Here is a 27,629-nt window from a genome sequence, read left to right as displayed (position 1 = left end):
CATTTAACTCCACCACACCGGCTAAAGGAAACCTACGTTACTGCAAAGTGCGTGCCGAAAGTCTGCCTTCGCCGGTACCCGTCGTGACGATAGAACCGGATTTATTCACCGGCAAGATGCCGAAAAACGTCGTCTTGGGAGACGCTGGAAATTCAAAACCTGCAGATATTCTGGTGCTGCGATGTTCTTCAGCAGCTTATAAATACACTTAATCTCTATAGTCCAGGATTAACAGCAATACTCATACCTACTTCGTATTGCATGTGTACAGGTAAAGCATGAAAGCTCGCATAGCAAGGAACAAACAATGTGCCTATCTGTCACAAAGTCTAATGCGTCCTAATTTTAAGGACCGATGTATTTAAAATAGGGAACGTTGGGAAATCTAGCAAAGTGTGATGCCTATAGACTATGATTACAGTTTAAGCTCAGAAAAGCCGTAAACTTGATATCCATGTGAACTAATTAAGTAAATAATAAAGATCTCACGTGTGACGTTAACAATGGATAAACATTATATTCTCTTGCAATGAATCATATTTATAAGCAAAATTGATTAAGCTTCGAATGGCATTCCTGCATGTGCTTAACTTAAAACGAAATGCGATATCCCGATAGCGCTTTTCAGTTCGTAACCTGAAGACGAGTGTGATCAGAAATGAGAAAAATAAAAGTGTACCAGGGGCGGGGGTTGAATGGGGGTCGCCTGCGCGGCGCCTGCCCCTCACCCCTCGCGCACCCCTGCACCAGTCAGATCCTACCCTCGAGACGTGAACACGTTTTCAAACGTTTTTCATACGCACAGAAGCAAAACGTATGTATATATAAATGTGAAAGTGCGGAAGTGTCTTGTGCTTTGCTGTACGATAAAGTGTTAGATGTTCTGTGAAAGTAATTGTTTTTTCTAAGCAAAAAGGATTCGTCTTTGTTATGATTTCCACGTGAGTAATGCTTAATATTCTAGGTACAGTTATATTATGCATCAAATAATGATCATAGTAATAATAAGTAAGATTTTAAGAAACTGTGTATTCTTTACTATGTTATTTTTGCTCGTGAATCAATTTGTTTGATCACTAGTAAAAAAACCTATTTATTTATCTTGTATACATTAGCATAGTTATTAAATTAAGAGTACTAAATCTTCCATACCGCTAAATAGCTACTTCAGTACTGGGAATTCCTGAAAACATTTTTACTGTCAAAACTTTTACAGTTTTTTTACGGCGGTTTGTGAGCTGAGTACGCAATAGTTATCATGTGGTCTAACGAGCTTAGGTTATCATGAGATAACACTGATTTATAAAAGTTTCAGGACATTCCTCTGCATCACAAGAAAATTTATATTGATGAACATTTGGTTTTGTTTTATTAAACTTCTGCTGATCACATCCGAGAAAAGTTGTGTCATAATCACACGAAGCTCTACCGCTCTACATTTTGTGTTAATTTTCTTTGACAATTTTTCTATTAAAGTTTTCTTACATGTACCTCTATTTTTTAAGCTTAAGGACTTAAGGACTCAAGGACTTTTCTTCAAGAAACCGCAAATACTATCCTCCTACTAAAAACTTAATGATGTTGCTTTACCCAAAAAGCAAGGAAACTTTTAAAGTCTCAAAAGGTATTGATTCTCTTGCCCAATAATTACTCAGAAACGACCAGCATATTTTCTGGTGATAGGTTCTATATAAACTAACACGGGTAGGTACTACAATGCTGTATATAGCTGCAACGAAGCAATAATGTGCTTTGGTTTGAAAGAACGAAGGCCGTTATACAATAAAGTTCAGACCTCAAATTTATATCTTAAAGTTAAAGGCAGTGTATCTTATCCCTGTGGTCTACAGGAACCGCTTACTACGTACTAGCCTTTTTATTGAATAGATGGATGGACAAGCTCACAGCCTACCTGGTGTTAAGTGGTTACTGGAGCCCATAGACATCTAGAACTGAAATGCGCCACTCACCTTGAGATGTAAGTTCTAAGGTCTCAGTATAGTTACAACGGCTGCCCCACCCTTCAAGCTGAAACGCAATACTGCTTCACGGCAGAAATAGGCGGGGCGTACGGACTCACAAGAGGTCCTACCACCAGTAAAGCTACCACCAGTAGCTGGACCTTGAAGTCATTGTCTTGAGCAATAAGAAACACTAAACCTTTTGTTGTACACACTTCAGAGCCACAATGTTGTCTCTTTTTGCAGTGAAGGAATTATGCATTTTACCCTGATGACCAGGATTCTCGTTATTACGATATTTAAGAGCCCAATGTTACATAAGAAGATCGACAGTTGTTCCAGATTTAGCACTCAAGATATATTATGTTAACGAAATTGACCCATGACAACGATTGCTTCTGCGCAATTGAAAAACAATAATATAGAATACTAGCCGTACCCGTCCGCTTCGCTGGGCATTTCAAATTAACATTATTATTTCTCACCCCCACAAAGATTCTCATCATTAACGCCCCCGCAACTGGTGTAGGGTGGCCAACACTCATATAAATATTAGCTTATTCATTAAATACATGTATTTTCTACATGGATACCAAGTTTCAAGTCAATCGGATGCACGGTTCAGTAGTTATAACGGAACATCCGTAAAAACCACTGTATATTTATATATTAGTATAGATTGCCAGTATTCGCTTCCCTATTGCTTTTTCCGATATAACTAGTGAAACAATTAAAGATACGTTTCCTTTGCATTTCAATTATCATGCAATTAAGCAGTCGAGCTGGAACTTGGAGAACGAAATTCCTTTGCGTTCAACGGTGCACTCGCTGTTAATTTTCTACGCTGTACAGTGGACTACAGTAATGGGATACTCATTAACGGGTCCTTTATTTTTGTACTCAACTGTACTTGTGGTGTTTTTTTTATTACTGTCGATGGTTGAAGACAGCACCGTCCACTTCTTGTTCAGCGGTTAACAGAGTCCATGTATAGTCAGAACGTGAAAGCCATAAAGTGATTTCATGATTAAGACATAAAAGTAAACCTCCTATATATCTCATCATCATTCTCCTGCCCTTCTCCCAGTCTTCTGGGGTCGGCGTAACATATTTTCTCCTTCCATACTCCTCTATCATATACCATCCATCATTTTTTTCTTAGGTCTACCTCTTCCTTCCATATATCTCATTGACTTCAAAAATTTGAGAAACGTCCCTAGTCATAAACTATAAATACATCGCGTGTATCACGTTTAACGATAAACAAGAAAGGTTTATTTAAAACACATTCCTGTATCGTTCTTAACATTTTAAAAACATAATGAATATATAAATATAAACAAGAAAGAATAGTGTTTGCATGAGCCTTTAAAAATGAACGGACGTAATTGATTAGCACGATTTATTTGCTCAACGATATCAGCGCACGCTATGTACCTGAATGAAACGTTGCTGGCACGGAAATAATATTTTATTACGACTGTTTTGTTTCGTGTAAAAAAATAATCAATAAGACTAAATGCCTTGATACATCTAGACGCGAATGCGAAGGCGACCTTGATTCATGAAGATTAAGTCTAAATTGCATTGTACAAAGGTTATCCGATGCTGTTTAGCGGTAGAGATACCCTGGAGACCCACAATACGCCATACCATATCAGTCATACCACCAGCCCAAGTAAATAAGTCAATAAGACAAAAAAATCCATTATGAATTATTATGACTACTTCTTCGTTTTTCGTCAATTGTAATAGTGTCAAATAAAGTACAGAATGCAAGTGTTATTTGAATTCTAACTCATTTAGGCTGACTTCAGAGAAACATACGCTTCACGGCTGATGTTATATAAATTACATATATTATATTTTAATTTATTTATTATGTTATATAAACACAGAAAAGCGTGAATACTACCCTGCCGATTAGAAAGTTGTTCGTAGGTGTAATTGAACCTAATTTCCAACCAAAATGAAAAGTTCAAGTGAGTTCCGCGAAGAAAAAAAACTATACACCTGATTGAAATTTTTATTTATTTTATTTATTCCTTAGACGGGTGTACGAGCTCACAGCCCACCTGGTGTTAAGTGGTTACTGGAGCCCATAGACATCTACAACGTAAGTGCGCCACCCACCTTGAGTTATAAGTTCTAAGTTCTCAGTATAGTTACAACGGCTGTCCCACCCTTCAAACCTTCACGGCAGATAATTATTTTCACAATATATACTTATGTACATTGTACATACATATATTATGTGCCAGGTTACGAAATTAATATCGCTGGAACGAACAATTAGAAGCGATCCGATATTAGTGTTTGGAATTAATGTAATCTCTTTGTAGAAATACAGAGCCGCGGTTTCGCCGTGGTCGCGCCGGAATCACTTTATGTATTTTCCGAAAATACTCATGTGTTTTTCACTTATTTGTAGTTCTGATTCAACTTTTTTTTTTACCAATTGGAGAGCCTTGAGAGGCTATTTCAGCGTAACCTTAACTAGTAATTGAGCTCACGAGGCTCAAACCTGACGACGTTGCTAACACGAACCCTAGCAAGAGCCGTGCTTCGCAGAATCTATCACCAAACCGGAAACAACGAGAAGATCCGGCGAGAAACTCAGTAGGCTGTGTCTGTGGGTTAATTTACTCGTCGAGCCCTTCGTCGCAAGCTACGGGTTCGACGAGAACGATGACCGGAGATCCAATGTTTATTAGCAGCTGACATTGTCAATGGCGAGAGAATATCAATCAATGAGTGCAAAAGATATGTCAAGTAACTTTTATTCGTTAGTTTTTAAAAGGCCATTTTGATTAGCGGGTACATGTTTCAAGCTCTCGTTGGATGATAAAGCCATTTAAATCGTCCCTTTTTTATTTTTTTACATGAAAGAAGGATTACTGGTGGCCCGAAGGCAAATCGTCCGTAAATGTTCATAAGTCGGTGCCTGCTACTAACCTACAAATTACAAATTGGTTTTCCAATGTCCATAATTATGTAGAGACGACATTTATTCTTTAATTCTGTTGTTACTGGCATAGACAGTTAATTTTTTTATAGTGATTCAGCTCACGGCCCAATACATATACTACGTGTCCCAAAATTCAACGATAAGCCGTAAGGTGTGTATGGTCGGGTCAATAAGCACCCATGGAAAAATAATAAGGCGATGCTCGACTTCTGCGAGTGCACCATCTCGCAGAAGGAGGCGGCGGGGCGCGTGAGAGACGCACAGGCCCGCCGCCGTCGAGCGGGGGCCAGGGAGGCGGATATCGCCCAAGCCCTGGCCCTCTAAGTGTTTCGGGTCCCCTCACATGTCGGCCTGGGGACCGGCGAAGGGGGCCTAAGAAGACGACGTGCAAGCTGCTCTGCACGCGTTTTATGCATGAGCATCCGGGTGATGGAAGGCCGGCTATCCTCAACCCACGCTGGTTCTGACCCAGCGGGGTATTCCGTAGGATAGACCATTCTAACCGGCGCCATCTAGGCGGGCTTCGGATAGCCTGCCGACCGAGAGGGCTGGTGGTCGTGGCGCCGACGACCGCCAGTCCGGCGTCCCGAGGGGGAGGGTGATGGGAGAGATGTGCTCCGCACTAAACGCTTCACTTTCCCCCCTTTGCCTTTTCATGAGTTTTGTCTCATGCGAGGTTTGGACGTTGGTTGTTGAGAGACAGGAGGTTTTAGTCGGTTCGACTCCGACATGCCCCGCCCTTCATCCCCAGTGAAGGGCGGAAGTCCGGCGATTTCCTCCTGACAAAAAAAAAAAAAAAATGGAAAAATAATACAAAAAAAACAGCACTTTTTTTTCAAACTTACATTAATTTTTTTGAAAAATATTGTAACTTGATACCCTATTATTAGATACTGTGGTTACAAATGTGAACATATCCCCACATTTTTCTGTATTACCTACCTAAGTAACGTAGCCATTAATTGCAGTTAAATTGCAAATTTTAGAATATTTTAACTTTTAATCCACTTTCACATACTACTGTGTAAAAAAAATGTATAAAATGTACTATGGCACGTTATTACAAAAGTTAGCGCCGCTCATCACAATTCTAAAATGGTGCAATACTATGACAACCCTTGTAAAAATTCTAAAAATTTTCTTATCAAGACACAAAAAGGATCATTTAGCTTAGTTTTTGAAAACATTACCTACGGTTCAAAACTCACTCATGAAAGTTATTCCTCAACTAATTTTAACAGTTTCATTGACGTTTCATTAGCTACTTAACACTCTTTTTTTTACTGTAGACGAGCGAACGAGCTCCCAGCCCACCTCTTGTTAAGTTATTGCCTGAGCATCTATAATCGTAACTTGAATACGTGACTGCCTTAAGGCCAGAGTTAAAATCACTTTGTAGCTCTTCAAACAAGAACGCAATTATTTTTTATTGCTTAGATGGGTGAACGAGCTCACAGCCCACCTGGTGTTAAGTGGTTACTGGAGCCCAACAACGTAAATGCGCCACCCATCTTGAGATATAAGTTTTAAGGTCTCAAGTATAGTTACAACGGCTGCCCCGCCCTTCAAACCGAAACGCATTACTGCTTCATGGCTGAAGTAGGCAGGGTGGTGGTATCCACCCGCGCGGACTCCCAAGAGGCCCCACCACCAGTAATAAAATTACTTAGTGATATCGGGTACGCTACTACTGTATGCCCTACTACATAACTTTGAAACATTACAAAAAATTGCTATTCAAAATATTCATAGAATCTTCTTCTTTTTTTCCACCTTATCTAGGTGGAGTTGGCACAGCTAATTTTTCTCTTCCATTCTCTTCTATCAGCCGTCATCTCAACACTCACTCCTCTCTATCTCTCATATCGTCATTCACACACCCCCTCCATGTCTCCTTCGGTCGACCTCGTCCCCCTCTACCTTGCACTACCATTTCCATACATCTCCTAGTCACATGCATCTTCTCTCTACGCATCACATGTCCATACCACGCTAACCGTCCGCTCCTTAATTTGTAGATTACCAGGGCTACTTTCACACTTCCTCTGATATACAAAATATACATAGAATAAAATTCACAACAGAACCGAACCAGATTCCAGTTGCAAGAGGAGAATAACTCAATTGTTTGCTTTTATATTCAATCGACAATTTACTTATGGCTTAATATGAACCCGCATGCGTAGGTACCACAGCTCCGCCTGTTTCAGTTGCGAAGCAGTCATGCGTTCTAATTTAAAGGGTGGGACAGCCGCTATACAACACTTGGGAGTTCGACTTCAAGCATCAAGGCGGGTTCGCGTTGTGAGATTTATCGATTCTAGTCGTGAGTTTGTCTGATCGTAAAGTGAATAAAGAGATCATAAAAATGAGCCCTATGCAAATAAACTTGTGACACAAAATCAGGTATTTATTTTATCGTAATGTTCGTCATTCGAATATATTATATCGATAAAGCTCTACTGTGGATAGTTGTTTCGTGAAATTCTCGTAATTGTATTGTCGTGGACATATCTTATTGTGAGCAGCGTGCTAATAAAGCTTCTAAGCTGAAATCAGTAATATATATCGATAGTTTATTCATTGGAAAATTGTTTTCTGTTATTTATGACAACACATTGTGACATGGCTTTCGTTCTCTACATAACCATACAACGAAACATCACAGTCATCCGAATAAAACTGAACATATTCAAGACGTGAGAAAGAGTAAATTAAAAATAAACGCGATTTTTTTATTTATTGCTTAGATGGGTGGACGAGCTCACAGCCCACCTGGTGTTAAGTGGTTACTGGAGCCCATAGACGTCTACAACGTAAATGCGCCACCCACCTTGAGATATAAGTTCTAAGGTCTCAAGTATAGTTAAAAACGGCTGCCCCACCTTTCAAACCGAAACGCATTACTGCTTCACGGCAGAAATAGGCAGGGTGGTGGTACCTACCCGCGCGGACTCGCAAGAGGTCCTACCACCACCGAAAATAAACCATAACGGTATTTTTAATTATATCTATGGCTGGCAACAATCGAGTTTAACTTTTTGTTATTGAATCTCCTGTATGTCATCTTAAATTTATTGTTTTTTATTCCTTTATTTCTGTAGTGTTTTCATTTGGTTATATTGGTGAGGACCTTTAATTGGCCTTTTGTTTCTATTATTTATTATATTATGTTGAGTTGGCTGTTGGTTCTCCTTGTAATAAATAAATCTATCTATATAGGTATATAACAAAATGAATTGCTGTTCGTTAGTCTCGCTAAAACTCGATAACGGCTCGACCGATTTGGCTAATTTTGGTCTTGAATTATTTGTGCAGGTCCAGAAAAGATTTAAAAGGTTAGATAAAGATCCTCTCGCAGGTCTGCTGGAAGAGATTTCTTAAAGAAATAAGCAGTGCCTTTGTACCTAATTTTCCTATTACTCTGTCTATCTTTTTTTGCGTGTACATAAATACATAAAAATAGATATGAAAATGTTCGGAATTAAATAAAAATAACAATTTTGTTTTTCCTTTGATGTGTCCCCCGTCGGACGGATTCCTTTTGTTTGTTTTAGGTTTATTTTATACATTATCGATTGAGGCACTACGAAATCTGCCGGGTCAGCTAGTAAATAAATAAGTATATTATATTCGGACATTGTAATAAAACGGCAATACGGGATTACCGCAGAGACTAATTCTAGAAGACTATTCTTCTATTATTCTTACTCAGGAACTCATTCTGACTATTCACACTCAGAAAAATATTGCGCAGTATATCCAGTGCTATGCGAGTATTAGAGCCAACGTCTAAGAGCAAGCGGAGTAATTTACATTTTCGCGTCTACGCTAAGGCGACAGCTTAACACCAAACGTCGTGTAGTCAAGTGCTCGGTAACGCAGACTCATTTTCCTGTTCAAATCTTCTATACAGATTTGTGTCTACCTAAAATATGTGTAAATATTTTGCGTATACAGATTAAGAAAAGAGCAAACCCTGATTGTAAAAACTGAGACGTTTGAACAGTATAGTTACAACGGCTGCCCCGCCCTTCAAACTGAAACGCATTACTGCTTCACGGCAGAAATAGGCAGGGTGGCGGTACCTACCCGTGTGAACTCACAAACACACCTCCAATGCTGATCAATTATTTATTTACAATACAAAACTTCCTAGAATAGTGAGCAATAAATGCAAGAGTATTTTCAAAGTTAATCACCAATTCTTAGACTTAGTATGTGCTGTTGGGCAAGAGAGCATAGATAGTGGTATCTACCCGTGCGGACCCACAAGACGTCCTACCATCAGTAATTACGCAAATTATAATTTTGCGAGTTTGATTTTTACTACACTTTGTTATTCCAACACTGTAGAAGTCAATCGTGAACATTTGTTAAGTACGTATTTCATTAGAGAATTGATTGGTTCTTGCCAGCGGGATTCGAACACCGATGACGGCCCATACTGGTGGTAGGACCTTTTGTGAGTCCGCACGGGTAGGTATCATCACCCTGCTTATTTCTGCCGTGAAGCAGTAATGCGTTTCGGTTTGAAGGGTGGGGCAGCCGTTGTAGCTATACTTGAGACCTTAGAACTTATATCTCAAGGTGGGTGGTGCATTTACGTTATGGATGTCTATGGGCTCCAGTAACCACTTAACACCAGGTGGGCTGTGAGCTCGTCCACCCATCAAAGCAAAAAAAAAAGGTCACTAGATACGAATGCACCGGAAGTCTTATCCTTTAGGCCACGACGACTTCAATTTTACGACGATTTTAATTGACTAAAACATTTGGTTTTCAGCTGAGCTGTGACTGCGTCTAGATATCTGTGTGATTTCTGTGGAGCCGTTACAAACTTTTCGATGTAAGTCGACAGCGCTGATTTATTAATAAATAGCTTAATTTCTAATTGATACTCTAATGAGGGCAATAATGGAGCCGTCTAACCAACTAGCCGCTATAGAACGTGATGTGCATTTAAAATTAATTGTACGCAAACTAGTTAAAACGTGATCAGAATCATATTAGTTAAGTTATACATAATTATACTTGCTTGCCGCTAATTGTACTGCTTGAGATACAGGTTTTATCACCTAATTCAAGCACAGATGCAAATTATGATTGTGTTTCTACTTCTATGTTAACAATAAATAAATAAATAATGATCTGGTTAAGTTCTGTGTCTTTTTTATTCGTTCACTATCGGAACAACACTATAGTACAAGGCATAACAGAGAGCATCAAACATTTACTCTTTCTTCGATGCTGAAACAAAGGTTTTCGTTTGAGATTACCAAGTGAAATCACAGGTAGTGCATTTATAGGTTGTGGGGTTGAAATAAGCAGGGGAGGCATCCGCGTGACACGACAAAAGTGTACCCGGATAACCTTTTTACTTATAGTTTATCTGGGCGATAGGTTAAAAACCGAACGAACATATAAGTACCTATTTACTGTGATTGATAAATGAGCTCATGGCCTACCCAGATGGTAAACGGTAATTGTGGCCGATTGGCATCACAGTCCTGGCGTCCATCTTCAGACATAAGATGTCTCAATCATATTGTCCTGGTCACTATTCTGCCTATTTCTGTTGCGAAGTGGTCTTGCGTTAGATTTGATAAGTAAGACACCCGTTATCCAATACCATGAAACCTCCGATATAATGTTTCAAAGTGAGTAGAGGCATGCCAGTTGTATTGGCTACGGACTACAGGAATTTCCACGAAGCCAATCATGCCAGTCATGAGCTAATTTGCTTATTGATAGAATTACAAAACAATAGACCTACCGAGAAGTTAATTATTAATACAGGAATATCGACTAAAAGATTTTACAAATGATATTACAACATGGGTCCGCATAGTTTGTGTAATTTTTATCTTTTGTCTTTGTAGGCAGACGAACATACAGCCCAACTGATGGTAAGTGGTTACCGTCGCTTATAAAAGTCAGTAATGTCAGGAGCACGGTCAAGTCGCTGCCTACCACTAATAAATAATGACAAATATAGTATTTTCTAGCAGACACAATATATTAGATAAAATAATGGGTACAGCTTTTAAATAAAAGTTATCTGTGATAAACCTTGTTTGTTTTTAATGCTTAAAAAAATTGGTCTGAACTTGAATCGATTTGTCACTATCCTTATTTACAAAAGCACGATAGAAGAATTCAACGAATCTTTCTGACCAATATTTCAACGGTAACAATAGACGTCTTCTATCCAACAGCTTATTCCGCGAACGGGTTCCGCTCTATCGCCAAGTATTTGCCTAAGCATTTTAGGTGTTCACAATTTATGTAAAGTGTATTAGGTATAAACAATTTCGCGAGAATATCGGGCCCGCTCGACACTCCGGCAAGCGCATTATAGCCCAATTATCACGGCATGTTGAATATTTATAGGCATTTTGCATTACACAAATAAGTCGCGGGTATTTTGGGAAATGTTTTCACATTTGGTGGTAGGACCTGTTGTGAGTCCGCGCGGATAGGTACCACCGCCCTGCCTATTTCTGCCGTGAAGCAGTAATGCGTTTCGGTTTGAAGGGCGGGGCAGCCGTTGTAACTATACTTGAGACCTTAGAACTTATATCTCAAGGTGGATGGCGTATTTACGTTGTAGATGACTATGTGCTCCAGTAACCACTCAACACCAGGTGGCCTGAGAGCTCGTCGTCCTCTCATCCAAACAACAAAAAAAATTTTTGATTGACTGACTGACTCGGCGGTCCAGTTGTTAGCGGCCCTGACTGTTGCGTTAATCGAGGTTAAAGAACCTCAAAAGCTAAATATTAAAAGCCCAAAACATAATGTAGCCTTAAACTTTATTCATACAATCTCCCTTAAAGAATAACGACCAACTCCACACGAGCTGTAAACAAAGGCTGAGTTCCGAACAATTTTCCCCCAAACATCTTTATTTACTGATTTTTTTTTCTTTCTAAGAAACCTTTTTTTTCTATTATCACATGAATTTTATTCCGCATGTGTTCGGTCGGGGTGTTGATTGAAAACGTAAAACAAACAGTACGTACAGAATTTACGTTTCGTTATTTTTTCTGTGTATTACTGCTGATATTTTTTCTTTGTAGATATAATGTTAGAAAAATGAACAGCTCTATTGGGTATTTCCTGTACAAATAGCAGTTTCTTGATGTTTGTACGTTGTTTGTTTTTGTATTTGGGCAGTTTTATTGTCTACAGTGTCTATTGGGTACCACACCGACGGTGGCTTCATCTTCTCGTGATGTCAGATATTAAGAGCGTCGTGAATTTGAGGGTATATGGAGATTTTGTTGACAATAATAAAATACAAGAGGGAACGTAATACATAAAGACCGGGCGAGTAAACTAACCCATAGACACAGCCCACTGAGTTTCTCGCCGGATCTTCTAAGTGGGTCGCGTTTCCGATCCGGTGGTAGATTCTGCGAAGCACTGCTCTTGCTTGGGCCAGTGTTAGTATCACCTCCTGAGCCCCGAGAACTCACCTGTACGCTAGGGTAACGCTGATATAGCCTCTCAAGGCTATCAGTATAGGTAGAAAAAAAAACATGACTGAATCTAAATCTAGGCATCAGTCAAGATACACAAATTTTGATTATTCCGCCAAATTATCAAAATTTGACCATCTGATCCGGTGGTAGATTCTGCGAAGCACTGCTCTTGCTTGGGCCAGTGATAGCAACACCTCTTAAGGCTCGAAACCTCACCTGTACGCTAGAGTAACGCTGATAGTTAACCTATAGCTAGCCTATCCTGATAGCCTCTCAAGGCTCCCAAGGCTATCAGGATAGGTAGGAAAAAAAACATTATTGAATCTAAACCTAGGCATCAATCAATATAAGCAAATTTTGACTATCCCGTCCAACAATCGGAATTCGACCATAGTAACACTAGTTTCCTTGATAAGATTATTCTCTTCCTAATTTCCAGTCTTATGTGACCACGAAAAAGTATTTGTATGATTTGTAATCATATACGGAACACCTGGATACTCAAGGTAGATTACACTAAGCATAGGGGAATAATTGCATGGCTGGGGTGACATCTTGAATAGCGCGCGGAGAGAGCTACACATCGATTTTACCGTAAAGTAAGCAAGAAAATATTCCTTCAACGTAGATAGCCGTAGTTTAGAATTACAAAACGTAATATCTTTGGAGACGGACCATAAAATATCGCTGACAGAACCGACAGTTTGTAAACAGGCCCTCCTGAAGTTGATGGATTATGTACAACACTAGTCGGATAGAATTTCAGGGATCCTAGATAAGGTTGACCCTTGGAAACATGAAATACATTACAGTAATACTTATATTGTGTACAGTAAATTGACTATCTTTATCGATCAATTCATGTAGAGAAAAGTATTTATTTATATGGTTTGATTTTTAAATAATTTTAACACGACTTTTTTTTTTTGATGTCAACGTCATCATTCTACTATTTTAGTCGAAGTCATTCGTATAAAGGTAGTAAGTCTGAAATATTTATAGTTATATAAACCGTAGTTTTATCCTTTGATATTATTACAATTTTTTCTTTTCTTTTAATTATAAATTTTAGTTATATCCGCTTGCTGTTTTACGCAGTAGCTCTTTAGAGCATTGAGCCATATAAGCCTTCCCGTTAGCATTATAAAAATTGTTATTATTATTATTAGACCCTCTGTTTCTATGGCCCACCTTAGCGTGTTCATTTCAGCTTGTTCACACAGAAAGCTTTTCCAAGTGTCAGCTGAATCACTAATGCGGTGTCGCAGCGCAAATATTCGTGTGCGGAACCCTGTACGTGCCATTGCGGAAAATCCGAGCTTTAAAAGCGGATAAAACGATCGAGATTTAAGTTCGGATAAAATCATTCCGCTTTAGGAATAGTCGGAATGTCGATAGATTTGTTACGTTTGTGAGCTTTGATGTCTAGCGTTAACGCTAATCGTGCATATTTTTGTATTTACGAGGTAATATTTTCATCCTGGTTCTGACCTAGCTGGGTATCCCTGGACACAAGCGGCACCACCTGGGTGGCTTGATGGGCCGCCGTACTGAGACGGCCGATGTTCACCACACATCACGCACTCTCATGAGTAAAGAATTGGTATTTATGAAAAATTTGGCTGGTTTCATCTTATCACACGAAATTATATTTCAATAGTGAATATTATTCGCGTATGTAATTTATGTAATGAAATTCGTAAAGACACAGAATCTGGAAGGCATTTACGTTGTTGTCAGCTATGGGCTCCGGTAACCGCTTAGTATCGGGTGGGTCGTGAGCTCGTTCATCCGTATAGGCATAAAAAAATATTTATTTAAGTTCAAGGCAGACTAAAATATGCTTAAGTTAACACAAGAATAGAATCTAAATTAAAATTGTAAAATCTAAAGCGTGCAGTGTACAAAATGAAATGTGCAAAATGTACTTAAAGAAATAAGTTTAACTGGCTGCAGGGCGTATTTACCAACAATCTGCTTAATTCTGCCGCGAGGTAGTTATGCTCTCCAGTTTGAAAAATCGGACAGTATTTTAGATTATTGAGGCTTAAACCTCATACCTCAAGCTGGGTGGCGGCATTCACACTGATATCTTTGGCGCGTGGGACCATTAAAATAAATACTTTAAGTTTAATAAAGAAGATGGTCTCGCTTATCTAACGCCTCCACTTTTTATCGTAAATATGAAAACCCAAGTCCAACAAACAGACGGATCTCAAGATACTAGTAGTTCATTCTGTGTGAAATGATAAAGCCCTAGTCTAAAACTAAAGTATTCGACATGTCGGAAATAATATAAAAGTAGTTTTAATATCATCCTATAAATCATAATCTACCTATATATATATAAAAATGAATTGCTGTTCGTTAGTCTCGCCAAAACTCGAGAACGGCTGGACCGATTTGGTTAATTTTGGTCTAGAATTATTCGTGGAAGTCCAGAAAAGGTTTAAAAGGTGAAAAAATATAAAAAAGCTCGGAATTATATAAAAACAAACAATTTTGTTTTTCTTTGATGTGTCCCCTTGATGTGTCTTTTATTTATCGATTGAGGCACTACGAAGTCTACCGGGTCAGCATTATATAATTATGATCATAATATCATTATCGTAATATGATTATCATAATATCACTATGATTTATATGATAAGCCAACGAAAACAAGGTGAGCTATTAGCTAGTTCAGCTGTTTTGCTAAAATTCATGGTACATTTTCTCAACCCTCGCAGATATCATTTGGTTCGGGCCTTTGAAATTGTTCCATTTAATATATAAATTATATGGAGCACTTCAGAATAAATAAACAATAAAAGACTTAATTGTATTTTCTGTGATATAATAAGAAAATAACATTTAAAGTCTTTGAACACTTTTAAAATTAATATTAAAAATGAAACAGTATTTATAAACTATACAAAACTGAACTATTTTTTTAATGAATGACAGACTTCACACTCCACGACACTAAACGACATTGAAAAATCTCTATATATAAAAATGAATTGCTGTTCGTTAGTCTCGCTAAAACTCGAGAACGGCTGGACTGATTTGGCTAATTTTGGTCTTGAATTATTTGTGGAAGTCCAGAAAAGGTTTAAAAGGTAGATAAATATGAAAATGCTCGGAATTAAATAAAAATAACAATTTTCTTTTTCCTTTGATGTGTCCTCCGTCGGACGGATTCCTTTGTTTGTTTTAAGTTTATTTTATACAAAAGCTTAGGTCTGTTACTTGTCGATTGAGGCACTACGAAGTCTGCCGGGTCAGCTAGTCCTTTTATAAAAACTATAGAGTTCTAAATAATAAAGGTTTTTCTTAACATATGTATAACATTCTTCTTCCTATTCGTACACTCTTGACAGAGTGGTCGTGGTCATGCATTAGTCGAATTCTGTGATACCGATGCTCTCGCGATGCGACGCCATGTAACACGATGTTTCGCAGAGTGAGAGTAATCATTTATTAATATTGGAGTGAGTCACAGATTTTATGAGTTCAATCCACACGAATGTTGGAGATCGTCTGCGAGATCTTTTGCCCGCGACTTTTCCTTGCACCACGAACCGCTCAATGGAGTCCTCATTACGAGCGATGTGGCCGAAGAACTTGAGGATTCGTATTTGGACTGTTGACGATAGTCTCTTCTTGTGTTGAGCTCTTTCAGGATCGAAACGTTGATACGGTGCGCGGTCCACGAAATCCTGAGGAGACGTCTCCAATACCACATTTCCAGTGCGTCAATTTTACGACAGTCTCGCATTCTCAGCGTCCACGTTTCAACCCTATACAGAAAGATTGGAAAGATCAGGCATCTGATTAACCGAACTTTTGTGTGTTTGATTATTCTGCGGTTTCTCCAAACCTCCTTTAGCCTACATAAAATATGCATAACATATTAAGCTTCATTTCAGTGTTCTTGAAACAATATATATAGTAGATTGTGATTCTAAGTTCACATACGTCCTCGAAACTAAATCATACAGTTTCATCCCATCTTATCCCGCCTCACCCTTCCCGTCCCACAAACATTACATAGGCTAAGCAGCTGTAACTGTTAGTTTAGGATCAACCCTAACATGTTTCACGGTAGCTATTTCGATAATTATTGTATCTTATGTTAGTTCGATTATGTAAGACCGCTTTGCCACAATTTTATTACTTCATCGCAGAAGTTTTTTGGAACGAAGTTCTTAATGGGACGAAGCGGAGGGGTACCCCAACCGGGAAAAAACGTCCGTAACGTAAGATTTTTATTAGTAATTCACACAATGTACGACTTAACTTTGTAATAACGTACAAATTAGTAATGCACACAGTGTACGACTTAACTTTGTAATAAAGTACAAAAAATAGCATATTTTTTTATCATTCATTGACCACGATCTTAGAGCGTTCGTTTGCGCAATACACTCTTATGCAAACAACCGTGAATAAGGTGTACCACAATAAGTTTGCACGCTACCAAATGACCGGGGGTTATTGCGAAACCTCCAGTTTTATTTTCTTTATACCTCGAATAGAACTTAAAATTATAATTTTTATAATATGGAACTTCGTTCCTATCCGGTGTCCCACGACACCACACATCTTTTTTTTTTTTGCTTAGACATAGAAACAAAATGACGGCCCATCTGATGTTAACCGGCTACCCGAGCTCATGGAGATCACAGCGTGAATGCCAACATGCCGCCTGACTTGAAGTATAACGTCACACACTTCACTGTATAGTAGAACAGCTGCTGTACCATCCTTCAAGTTACAAACAGTGATTGCTTCGCAATAGAATATTGGTACCCACCCGTGTTTGCTCATGTTATCGCAATTGGTATAATACCCAAAAAACCTGAGGCCCGTTTTTCGGTGAATTCTATAGTCGCTTTTTTATTTATTGCTTAGATGTGTGGACGAGCTCATAGCCCACCTGGTTTTAAGTGGTTACTGGAGCCCATATACATCTACAATGTAAATGCCGCCCTCTACCTTGTGATATAAGTTCTAAGGTCTCAGGATAGTTACAACGCCTGCCCCGCCCTTCAAACCGTAACGCATTAGTGCTTCACGGCTGAAATAGGCAAGGCGGTGGTACCTACCCGTGCGGACTCACAAGAGGTCCTACCACCAGTCAATTATTATAGTATTTATGAAAAATTTGACTGATTTAATCTTATCACACGAAATAATATTTCAATAGTGAATATTTTTCATTTAGAAAAAAGCAAAAACTATCTCTCCCTGTGAAAGCTTTACGTAATTACAAATCTCAAATGGGGTTGAGAATTAAAAACAAAAAGTTCATATTTTGGGTTCGTCAAGAATAACACAACTAATTGTATGCAAATTTGTCAATAAAATAGGTCTAGTCTAAAGTCTAGACGAGCTAAACTGTTCAGAATAATTCAAAACTTTTTTAAAATAAGCAATTAGTATTGTTTACATTCGTTGTATGATGTATATTTGTTTGTGCTGCTCTTAAAATCACAGATTCGCGTATGGAAAAAAGGACCGAATTTATTTGTATGTAGATTTAGTAATTTCTCTCTCAACAGTCATTTTTGTAAATAGTTTGACATTGGCAAAGGCGTTGGACTCAAATTCTTTATAAAAAAAGACGTGTCAGCAATCAAGGACAAACTATAATAAGAATCAATTCACCTTAGAATCTATACTAATATTATAAAGAGGAAAGATTTGTTTGTTTGTTTGTTTCGAATAGGCTCCGAAACTACTGGACCGATTTGAAAAAATATTTTTCCATTAGAAGCCGACATTGTCCCTGATGAACATAGGCTACTTTTTTTTAAATTTTTTTTTTGTTTCATGTTTGTTTTAATGTTTCCGAAGCGAAGCGAGGGCGGGTCGCTAGTTTATAATATTGTTGTTTGTTAATAATTACTTATATCGAGCTCCGTTCTATTATCGCCACATTGGTTACCGCCTAGTAATATTTTGAGTTGTGAAAGCCAATAATGATATTAATGTTAAAAATACACTTACTTTAGAAATATTCGTAGTGACGTTGTGTGATGGCACATTAAATAAATAAAAATATAATTCTTGTTACGGATATGTTTTCATTTCGCAGATCGTTGAGTTGTACGAGTTTGTCCATTCATTTTTAAAACTATTTTGTTACCAGACGGAAAACTCCGTTCCCATATCTCATCATTACCAATTGGAGCAGTCGATATCCATTGTATCCGTGATCAATTAAATTAGTTGTCTTAGTTTCCAACTATTGAATACTATGAGTATATCTTAGAACCTAGTTATTTGTGATTTAATTTGAAAAGCTTCTGTTCAAAGCCTGAGGCCATTAGGCCACAAACTTTTATCGTTATCTTGTTTTGTATCAAATAAAGTTCCAATTTACAATGTCTGTGGGATATGTTGTCATGTGTTCCACGTAATTGCGCCTTCAAGGTTAAATTCTATTTTGCAAGGCACATCCGATCCTTTAAGACCCTGTACAACATCTATGCTGTACTCGAAGGAGACATCGTTCTTTGATCATTTTCATAAGGACACTTGGGGCGATTTAGTCAAAACTAAATCATTACTTACTATAGCAGAAGCGACTGAATGTATCCAAAAGTCTATTTTAAGAATTATATTAATGAAGTATTTAAATGAAGGTAAATTAAAACTCAATCTCTACTCTCTCTCGATAGAGGCTTAAGCATTAAGTCTTCTACTGAATCATTTTTACGTGAAATAAAATGAATAAATGAAATAAAACTTTCAACCTAACCTGAAGTTTTAGTAATAATATTACTGAGTACTATCCTGTCTATCGCAGGACTCCCCTGACCGACAGTGTACCTACGTGATGAAACTGATGTATTAATTTACCACGCTTCACAAGCTTCGCTTAAAATAAATTTAACCTGGTGGTAGGACCTTCACTGATGGTAGGACCTCTTGTGAGTCCGCGCGGGTAGGTACCACCGCCCTGCCTATTTCTGCCGTGAAGCAGTAATGCGTTTCGGTTTGAAGGGTGGGGCAGCCGTTGTAACTATACTTGAGACTTTAGAACTTATATCTCAAGGTGTGTGGCGCATTTACGTTTTAGATGTCTATGGGCTCCAGTAACCACTTAACACCAGGTGCACTGTGAGCTCGTCCACACATCTAAGCAATAAAAATAAAAAAAAACCCGCACTGATCAACACTGAATTGCAAGGCTCGTTCATTTTCATCTAAGTTGTTTATTGTTATCCATATCATTATGTCTTTAGTCGTTTCCTTCTATTTTTAGATTATTAACATTGTAATAAGTCTTTTGGTCAAGGCGAGATATAGCAGCCTTCAAATTTGCTTTACATATGAAATTTAGTTTGTATTTATTTAAAAATAAGTTGTATTTTAATGTATGTAGTCAAGATGCGGGCCACGCGGAGGACGTTTTAAAAAAAATGAAATTACATTTTAGTAATCTTTAAATCTGACTTAAGACTAACTTATTACTAATCTTAATCTAACGGAAAAGAGCATCGGACTACCGGTCCAGCGGATGGCGTCGTCTGAAAAATCTACAACTAAACAGTTGAATCCGCCGAAGATCTGCCTTGGCATACACACGTCAGCAGAGGTGCCCGACGTAACTATGTCCATCTAGTTTGGTAAACTAAATAAATAAATAAAAGTGTATTTATTGATCGTCTTAGAAGGAGCACGCCATTGAGAAAAAAAAAATTGATCTCGAATATAGAATTTTCTTAATGAACTTTGTAGTTTCAAATTATCTTTCGTTCGGATAACTGAATATTCAAAAGTTTATAATTAAGTTAACGCCGCTTCTTAAAGGCTTCCAATTTTCTGCCTTCAATCGTGGAGCTTGTTGTAAGTCGATGAACTTCTTTTTTTAAGCTCGGTCGGTCAAAGGCTCTAACGGTTCACCTGATGTGAAGTGAGTATTGGTGCGTGATGTGAATGGTACTGCACAGCTTATGATATGAGATGGAGGTAGAAGTTATTTGGATCTTAAGGAAAATATGCTTGGTGCATTTGGTACCGGTCACAAGCGCTAGGCTACCATATCGGAGTGTAAATCTCTCAACACGACTTCCATGATGAAATCATATCATAGTTTTTTTTATTTTTTATTGCTTAGCTGATGTATTTTATGGGCTCTGGTAACCATTTCATACCAGCTGGACAATCAACTTGATCTTTTTTTTAATTGCCGTATATGCTAACAAGCAAATGGCCCATCTGATGGTGGGTGGTTACCGTCGCCCATGGACGTCAGAAATGCCAGGGGCAGAGACAAGCTACTGCCTGCCGTTTAATACTCTTCACAGGCTCGTTTGAAGAAGGACTTGTCATAGTACTCAGGAAATACCGCTCGGAGCTCATTCTTTTTTTTTATTGATTAGATGGGTGGACGAGCTCACAGCCCATCTGGTGTTAAGCGGTTACTGGAGCCCATAGACATCTATGACGTAAATGCGCCACCCACCTTGAGATATAACTTCTATTCCAAAGCCGGATGGCACGTGACAAGAAAGATCTCTGGAAACGCACTGTGGATGACCGCAGTGGCTTCAGGTAGTATGGATGAACTCTACTCAGGTGGCGGTCGGTGCGATGGTAAAAACGAGATTATGGGATCATCTCAAGCAATTCCTCAGAGCACGTTCCGTCTATCCAGTAAAAATAAATATTAGGAAAGATAAGTTTAATCTGGAACACCTGACAGCTTTGTGGTGGGATTGTGGTACCTACCCATGTGAGGTCGCCACAACTCAACTAGTAGAATATGTCAGTGCATCAATTTAAGCGGCATACCACTACGTTCAGGTTCATGCGAGTGTGGGACAGGTTGGATTGTGGTTGAGTTAATTTACAGAGGCCTAAAATCCGATCGGAAACCCCTGAGGTTTAGCAACTCTCGCCGCGTCGATGTCGACCTGTGGGTGGACTGTTACTTTGTTATTCACTCAAAGTGACAAGTTCCGAACAAACTGTTCGTCTATGTAGTGATATCACGCGGTGGATTTTTCCCGTTTGTCGTTTCTTACAAACTGTCTTTACCGTATTTGAGAAAAAAACTAAAGTTGTCATTTTGATGTGACAACGTGTTATAATTCGATGGAGCCGATTGCACGAAGGAAAAAGCATGACTCATGCGGCGTTACCTCGCTTTGAGGCGTTCCATTTAAGGTTTGAAGTGCAAGCGAGAGCGCGCAACGAGCGACAAAGAGGCACAATCGGCCTCCGCGTTCGGCAGCGCTCGACATCTGTCTCTCTCCTCCTTGAGTGAGCGATGCATCCGCGTGGACAGCTGCTATACAATAATACATTTACATGTTTTCGTCAAATTAAAATTTAGAATATACGATATAAAAAAAAAAATACATAATTGTATTTATGTGTACAAATAAATGTAACTTGATCAATTCAGTAGTGATTTCCATTTACCTCCTTCTCTATATCCAAACAAAATATCTATCAAACAAATAAAATTAAAATTTTCTTTTGAAAAATAAAACCATTCCTTCAGTATTTTTTATGACGTTGATAACCGATTTTTTTGTTCGTTTTTCTCTAAATTTTCCTAAATTATGTTTGAAATGTATGTAATATGTGTAATTTTCTGAAATCGTATTACGTGTTGGCTACGTTCATGATAAGCTTGATCAATACCGCGAACCATAATTGATTAATGGACTACCTTTGAGATTGAACCAAATAGGGGTTAACCACGAAGGATACATATTACGTATGTATTATAATGTGGTAATAGTATTTCAGAATTTAAATTAAAACCATTGGACATTACTTACAGAATATTGTAGATAAGAGTATAATATTTTGTAGGGTACTTTCTGAATTTTTTTATCACTACATAGTATAAAACAAAGTCGCTTTCTCTGTCCCTATATCTGTCTGTCCCTATGTATGCTTAAATCTTTAAAACTACGCAACGGATTTTGATGCGGTTTTTTTTAATAGATAGAGTGATTGAAGAAGAAGGTTTATGTATATGATAACATCCATTAAATAGTAGAGAAATCAATAATAAACTACAGTTACCGAAGCGACTAATTGCGTAATTACTGGTGGTAGGACCTCTTGTGAGTCCGCGCGGATAGGTACCACCACCCTGCCTGTTTCTGCCGTGAAGCAGTAATGCGTTTCGCTTTGAGGGGTCTGGCAGCCGTTGTAACTATACTGAGATCTTAGAACTTATATCTCAAGGTGGGTGGCGCATTTACGGTGTAGATGTCCATGGGCTCCAGTAACCACTTAACACCAGGTGGGCTGTGAGCTCGTCCACCCATCTAAGCAATAAAAAAATAAAAAAAGATATAGCTAATTAAATTAGCCGATGTTTGAATGAGTGTGTGAAAAGATCAGGTGTCCCTCAAATACAAGATAAGACACCTGTGTAGCTTCACAAACAAATCAAGCAGATGTTATTATTTCCTTATTGGAAACTTTAATGAACAAATTTCTATATAGTATTTCTCAAGTATAACAAAAGTATTTTTTTATAGTTTTTCCTAAACTACAAACGGTAAGCATAATATGATCCATCGTAAATGTCGATTTCGCATTTTATAAATATGACATTTATTCCCTAGCCACTTGAATGAGTGGTGGACAAATTAATGGATACTAATTAAGGGTATTGTTAAGCCTCCCTCAGGGCGGGGGGTTGAAAAATCACCAGGACAGGACTGTTACGGCTTCGATTCCTCGACTTGATTAATTGTAAGCCGCTATTGCATTAATCCTTCCATCAGGCTGAGTCATGGCCGGTGGTATGAAACACGAGAGATTTTCCTGAAAACAAATTATAAGTTTTATATTTGATAAATGGTAAGAAAATCTACAAATTTATTTAAAAAAAATCTATAGTGACATTTTTTTTTATTGCTTAGGTGGGTGGACAGCCCCTCGGTGTTAAGTGGTTACTGGAGCCCATAGACGTTTACAACGTAAATGCGCCACCAACCTTGAGATGTAAGTTCTAAGGTCTCAGTATAGTTACAACGGCTGCCCCATCCTTCAAGCCAAAACGCATTACTAGCTAAGGTTTTAATCCTTTGTCGTAAATATCAGAAACAGGCGAAAACGGATATCGAACTCCGATTATATAAAAGAGTAGTCAGTGCCACTAATAACTAAACCCACGAGCTAACCAAAATCCAAGAAATTCACAATCACAATGGTAATCAAGTCGAAATTAATATCAAAATGTGATTAAAATCTATCCACATATGAGAATCTGATTTAAGGGCCAACCCGGGCCAAGTGCTAGTCGTAAATAACAATACAGCAGATGTTACGCAACGTTAACGCTAAGCGTTATAAAGCGTTAAGCTAATTTAGCAGATGGTTTACGATGTAACCGACACAATGAATCAAATGTAAGTAGTTGCTTTATTTCATTAGTTACTTTACTGCTTTTGTCGTTACGTGATGGAGTGGGGGATTTTTAGTAAACGTTATATTTTTATAATATAAGACGTAGCATTTACTGGTGGTAGGACCTCTTGTGAGTTCGCACGGGTAGGTATCACCACCCTGCTTATTTCTGCCGTGAAGCAGTTATGCGTTTCGGTTTGAAGGGTGGGGCAGCCGTTGTGACTATACTTGAGACCTTCGAACTTATATCTCAAGGTGGGTGGCGCATTTACGTTGTAGATGTCTATGGGCTCCAGTAACCACTTAACACCAGGTGGGCTGTGAGCTCGTCCACCCATCAAAGCTATAAAAAAAAAATTTGATGGCCAATTCTCGTTTCACCAATTTAAAAAGTTTGCATGACCTACATTTTGTAATAAATAAAAAATAATATTTGAGGTTAAAGTACACTGCTAATGATATTATTACGCGCTGGAGTTGGTCTACCAAAGTACAAATTAAGACTGTATTCGACACTTAGAACACTCAAAACACTTCACAAAAACTTTAAAATTCTCAATTCACTTCTTCCGCTTCGCTTCTGCTGATCTCTTCGCTATTGCGCTTCGATTAGCTCCGATTACTAACTGACTTCGTGCCGTCTTTGCAACGCTTTTATAGTCGTTACGACATCCCTAGAACTGCCGAAAACATTCCTCACAAGTCGAGCACTTTCGATGCGTGCTTCCGCTATCTGATAATAAATGGGTGGAAGAGTTCACCGTCCGCCTGGTGTTAAGTGGTTACTGGAGCCCATAGACATCTACAACGTAAATGCCCCACCCTCCTTGAGATATGAGTTCTAAAGTCTCAGTATAGTTACAACGGCTGCATCACCCCTCAAACCAAAACGCAATACTGCTTCATGGCAGAAATAGGCAGGTTGGTGGTACCTACCCGTGCGGACTCACAAGACGTTCTACCGCCAGTAATAACGCAGATTATAGTTTTGCGGGTTTGTTTTTTATTACATGATGTCTTTTTCATTCCTTCATGGAAGTTAATCGTAATTGTTAAGTACGTATTTCATTAGAATAATGGGTACGGGAATGCCTGCGGGATTTGAACACCGTTGCATCGCTTGATACGAATGCACAGGACGTCTTATGTCTTAAGCCACGACAACTTCACTTTCATTGTAAAGTGTAGGTACCAAACTCACACCGTGAAGACGGTTCATATTGAGTCCCATCTAGAGGACATGACTCACAGTAGAATGAACTAATCGCAACCCGAGATCCAAATCTCAACCCATCTGGGTCGAACGTGACCGAAGCGTAAAGGTCTTTCGGAATTGCAGCGGGAAAGATGGTTTATTATGTCACTAAATGTGATTTGGACTTCTTGTTTCAATGTAAATAGATAGAATAATTCGTGTTATAGTTAGTATTTCTTCTACCTATTCGTACACTCTAGATAGAGTGGTCGTGGTCATGCATCAGTCGGATCCTGCAATGCCGATGGTCTCGCAATGCGACGCAATGTGGCACGATGTTTCGCAGAGTGAGAGCAATCATTTATGTTGGAGTGAGTCACAAATTTTATGAGTTCAGTCCTTCGTGTTGGAGATCGTCCGCTAGATCTTTTGCCCTCGACTTTCTCTCACCACCAACTGCTCAATGGAGTCCTCATAACGAGTGATGTGCCCGAAGAACTTGAAGATTCGTATTTGGACTATTGACCATAGTCTCTCCTTGATGTTGAGCTCTTTCAGGATCCAAACGCTACTAAGTACTATGACGATTGTTATAGTATTTAGTAGCTCCGATATTTATCATCATGGGCCATCCGACGTCTACTGCTAAACATAGGCTTCCCCCATGTTCGCCACTATGACCGACTCGAGAACTTTTCGGTGACAATCTGTTTTTCGAGCAATATGCCTTGCCCACTGCCATGGCAACATTTCAATTCTCTGGTGCTCGCTTACACAATATATAAGCTTTACTGCAACATTAATAAAACGCACGAAAATTTATTAATAAATAAAATGTTTTTTTTTTTTCATAAGTTAAATTCTGATTCCGTAAATTATATTAAAAAGAAAGCATGTATGTACGAGCAATAATACAATCCGAATTCGATTCGCGTGCGTATAACCTCAACAAAATATTTCAATAAGAATATTTTAATATTTCAGTAAGACATTACGATAGTCGTAAAAGGTCAAATCCAAGACAATAATTACTTCATATTTCATTGCTGTTGCTGAATAGAATATTTTATGTTGGTTTGGCCCAGAGGAGTATCCGCTGAATCAGAGATTTAAAAAAAATAAGACGCGAAACTCATCCGCTTGACAAATAGACATAATTAGGCCGGATACGAACGTAAATTCCAATGCAAGTGTGATGTCGAGCATCTGGTGATAAGTGGTGGCACTTCGAATCAAAATCTGTGTTTGGTAATCTAGGCCAATTATTTATCCACTACAACAAGAATACCGCCCTTTATTTTGAGGAGCTAAGTTTTTGGAACGAAGTTCCTTATGGGACGATGCGGAGGGGTACCCTAACCGGTAAAAAACGTCCGTAACGTAATAATACATACAGTGTACGACTTAACTTTGTAATAACGTACGTACAAAAAATGACATATTTTTTTATCATTCATTGACTCTTATGCAAACAACCGTGAATGAAGTGTACCACAATAAGTTCGCACGTTACCGAATGACCGTGGGTTGTTGCGAAACCTCCAGTTTTATTTTCTTTATACCTCGAATAGAACTTAAGATTAATATTTTTATAATAAGGAGCTTCGTTCCTATCCGGTGTCCCACGACACCACACATATTTTTTAATTGAATTTTACAGTAGAATCTCGCTATAAACCGGAAATTGTAGCTGTTTTGTGTCAGAAATAGACAACGTGGCGGCGGTACCTATATACATGTGCCGTTTCACAATATAATAAGTAACTACGAAAGCTTATAAATTTTGGAGCTTAACTTTATATTAGCTATTGCTGTTATTTTATTCTAAACTAAATGTGAATTTACTATTTATTGACAGTGTTTATAACGTAGCTATTAGAAAAAACCTTTTCGTTTGACGTGATTTTTCCAGAATATTCGTGGAAAGCCCCAAAATAATTTATTCCTAAAAATTATGTTACCGAATCAGCTTTTCGAGAACTCTTTTGATGTTTCCGTTCTTAATCATTGCTATTTCGCAAAATGGGACATTTTGTGATATCATTATGAAACGGATAATTTTTCATATCGGAAAAAGGCTGGATCAAATTTTTCCATTTATTTATTGGATTTAAATCTCTTGAAGCCTTTTCTGGGCACGTTTTTTGTCTTTTTTGTGGTCTTGTAATATATGTAATAGACTAATACAGGTCTGAGAAAATAAATTAGAAACAAATGGTATTTCTTATAGATTTCGGTAACATGTCGATTTAAAGCTCGTCTATTTATCTAATCTTATACCTTTAAACGAGCAATTCTTGTATATATATAATAATATATAATCTGAATCTCGGAAACGGCTCCAACGATTTTCATAAAGTTTAGTATACATGGGATTTCGGGGGCGATAAATCGATCTAGCTACGATTTATTTTCAGAAAATGTTGTTTTATTCGAGTTTTCAATAATCAACTCTTCCCGACATCTATTGGCGAATAATAATACTATTTTTCTTAATTGAGGGCAACTAACCGCTTTAAAGACACAACAAGATGGCGTTATTAAAAAAAAAACGAGCAAAGCTCGGTCATCATCTAGTGAAATAAATAAAAGCACAATCATTAACACCAGTATATAGACGCTCTGCCCTCGTTAGTGAAATTAAT

At 38.1% G+C, this 27,629-nt stretch overlaps 1 protein-coding gene across 1 annotated transcript in view; it reads left to right on the top strand.

Annotated features, from left to right (window-relative positions):
* Window positions 1–761: 761 nt before the first annotated feature.
* The window catches only part of LOC101740448 (uncharacterized), a 71,055-nt gene continuing 44,187 nt past the window's right edge, over window positions 762–27,629 (top strand). Inside the window, exon 1 of the mRNA XM_004924656.5 lies at window positions 762–941. The gene's annotated coding sequence lies outside the window, so the exon portion shown is untranslated. The remainder of the gene's footprint in view (window positions 942–27,629) is intronic.

Source organism: Bombyx mori, chromosome 12 (assembly GCF_030269925.1).
Source record: "Bombyx mori chromosome 12, ASM3026992v2".
In the NCBI taxonomy this organism is placed as follows: Eukaryota; Metazoa; Arthropoda; class Insecta; order Lepidoptera; family Bombycidae; genus Bombyx; species Bombyx mori.
Note: the sequence above shows the minus strand (reverse complement) of the source record. Positions and strands in the feature narration are given on the sequence as shown.